Raw genomic sequence first — 3,299 nt, forward strand, 5'->3', positions numbered from 1 at the left:
AAACCAGTCAGCCACAGACATTAGAAAGAAACTGCAGAGGATAGATAGATTAGGGGAAAAGAGTTTTCAGGACTTGTTGGAGGTGGCTGAAAAAGTGTATAACAACCGAGAATCTCCTGAGGATAGGCAAGCCCATGCCATGTTGGCTGCCAGTGACAAGCAGACCCGAAACCTGGCCAAGATTCTGCTGGCCACCACCACGGAGAACCCTGAGGAGCGGACCCGCCACCTTCGCCAGCTTGCCACTGACAAAGAGGGAGGTAAAGGGACCGCCCGGGGCGGGAAGAAGAAGCTGCAACGAAACCAGTGTGCTTACTGCAAAGAGATAGGACACTGGGCCCGGGAATGAACAAAGAAGGCCGGTAAAAAAGGAACCAAGACAGATCAGGTGGAAGTCTTGGAGCTGGGAGGACTGAGTGATTAGGGGAGTCGGGGTTCGGACCCCCTCCCCGAGCCCAGGGTAACTCTTAGACTGGAGGGGACGCCTATTAACTTCCTTGTCGACACTGGGGCACAACATTCGGTCCTACGCACACCTCAAGGGAAGCTAGCCAGCAAGAAGTCCTGGGTGCAAGGGGCAACTGGCATAAGCCAGTATTCATGGACTACCCGAAGAACAGTAGATCTAGGAACGGGCCGGGTATCCCATTCCTTCATGGTAATACCGGAGTGCCCCTACCCCCTATTAGGACGGGACTTGCTGACCAAGATCGGAGCCCAAATAACTTTCAGACAAGGGGGGCCCCAGGTCACTGATGGCAAAGGCCATCCCATCCAGGTTCTGACTCTGAGACTGGAGGATGAATATCGCCTCCACCAGGGGGCGCCCCCAGGAGAGAACAATATGGACAGATGGCTACAAGAATTCCCCACCGCCTGGGCAGAGATGGGGGGAGTAGGACTGGCCGCTCACAGAGCCCCAACCCTGGTAGAGTTAAAACCAGGGGAAAGTCCGATAAGAGTCAAACAGTATCCAATGCCCCAGGAGGCCCGGAAGGGGATTCAGCCTCATATCCGAAGACTGCGAAGCCTAGGGATACTGGTTCCATGCCAATCTGCCTGGAACACCCCCCTCCTGCCAGTCAGAAAGCCCCACACGAATGACTACCGACCAGTCCAGGACCTCCGAGAAGTAAATAAAAGAGTTATGGATATACACCCAACCGTTCCTAACCCGTACACTCTCCTAAGCTCTTTAACACCCACTAGAGTGTGGTACACTGTATTGGATTTGAAGGATGCTTTTTTCAGCCTGCCGCTCGCGCCTCAAAGCCAACCCCTGTTCGCCTTCGAATGGCACGATCCAGAGGGCGGCTACAGTGGACAATTAACCTGGACGCGGTTACCCCAAGGGTTCAAGAATTCGCCCACCATCTTTGACCAGGCACTGCACGAGGATCTCGGTGAGTACAGGAGAGAACACCCTAGTCTCACCCTCCTTCAGTATGTAGATGACATCCTGGTTGCTGCAGACACTGCCGAGGACTGTGAGCAGGGGACCAAAGACTTGTTGACCACCCTAGGGACCTTAGGGTACCGGGCCTCTGCGAAGAAAGCTCAGATATGCCAAGAAAGGGTGAGTTACCTGGGGTACATACTGGAGGGCGGACAGCGGCGGTTGTCGGACGCTAGGAAGGAGACAGTCCTGAAAATCCCTATTCCCACCACCCGGAGGGAAGTAAGGGAATTCCTAGGATCAGCTGGCTATTGCCGCCTCTGGATCCCAAGTTTTGCAGAGATCGCCAGGCCCCTATATGAAGCTACCAAAGAGGGAAAGGCCTTTGAATGGACTGAGACAGAGGAAATTGCCTTTAATCAGATAAAGAGAGCTCTTTTGGCTGCTCCAGCCCTGGGCCTGCCAGACATTACAAAACCCTTCAGCCTCTTTGTAGATGAGCGAAAGGGAATAGCAAAAGGGGTTTTAACTCAGGCTTTAGGCCCCTGGAGCCGCCCAGTAGCGTATTTGTCCAAAAAGCTGGACCCCGTAGCCGCCGGCTGGCCACCGTGCCTAAGAATCATTGCAGCAACCGTGCTCTTAGTCAAGGATGCTGACAAATTGACCCTGGGACAGGAAATCTGGATAACAACCCCCCATGCCATTGAGGGAGTCCTAAAACAGCCTGCTGACCGATGGATGAGCAATGCACGCATGACCCACTATCAGAGCTTATTGCTCAACCCTCCTAGAGTGCGGTTCCATCCCAGCGAGGCTCTCAACCCCACTACCCTGCTGCCTGACCCCGACCTAGATGCCCCGCTGCACGACTGTGCGGGGATCCTGGAGCAGGTACATGGACTTCGGAAGGACTTGACCGACCGGCCCCTCCCTGATGCAGAGGCCACCTGGTTCACGGATGGAAGTAGCTTCGTGCGGGACGGATGCAGGTACGCGGGTGCAGCGGTGGTCACCGACACAGACACTGTGTGGGCAGAAGCACTGCCCCCTGGGACATCAGCCCAGCGAGCAGAACTCATTGCTCTCACCAAGGCACTGACACTGGGGGCGGGGAAGCGGCTCAACATTTACACAGACAGCCGTTATGCATTTGCTGCGGCTCATGTTCACGGGGCGATTTACCAGGAAAGAGGGCTGTTGACAGCAGAAGGACGAACAGTGAAAAACAAACAGGAGATTCTCGACCTGCTTGGGGCCCTATGGCGTCCCACGAAGCTAGCCATTATCCACTGTCAAGGGCACCAGAAGGCAGATGACCCAGTAGCAAAAGGTAACCAAAAAGCTGATCAGGCAGCCAAGGCAGCGGCCTTCACCCCGGTCCCTGCAATGGCCATACAACTACCAGACCCCGGGGACCCAGTTCTACCAGATCAGCCTAAATACTCTCAGGAAGAGCTGCAGCAGATCAGAAAACTCCCCCTCGCTAAGGAAGTGAAAGGATGGTGGTACACCTCAGATGGGAAACTCATACTACCGGACTGGCTTGGGGTCACAGTTTTAGAACGCATGCATCGGTCCACCCACTTGGGAGCCTGGAAGTTAAAGGACTTAATTCAGCATGCCAAAATCAAGATCCACCAACAAGACTCCAAAATCAATCAAATTATAACCTCCTGTAAGACCTGCCAACTCACAAATGCAAGAGCTGGGTCAGGTGGACAAGGAACCAGGCTCAGAGGCATCAAACCAGGAGCAAACTGGGAGGTTGATTTCACTGAAGTCAAACCAGGGAAGTATAGTTATAAATATCTTTTAGTATTCATAGATACCTTTTCTGGCTGGGTAGAGGCATACCCAACTAAGCATGAGACGGCCCAGACGGTGGCCAAGAAGCTGCTGGAAG

This window comes from Myotis nattereri (genome assembly GCF_964212035.1).
Source record: "Myotis nattereri genome assembly, chromosome: Y".
Taxonomy (NCBI): domain Eukaryota; kingdom Metazoa; phylum Chordata; class Mammalia; order Chiroptera; family Vespertilionidae; genus Myotis; species Myotis nattereri.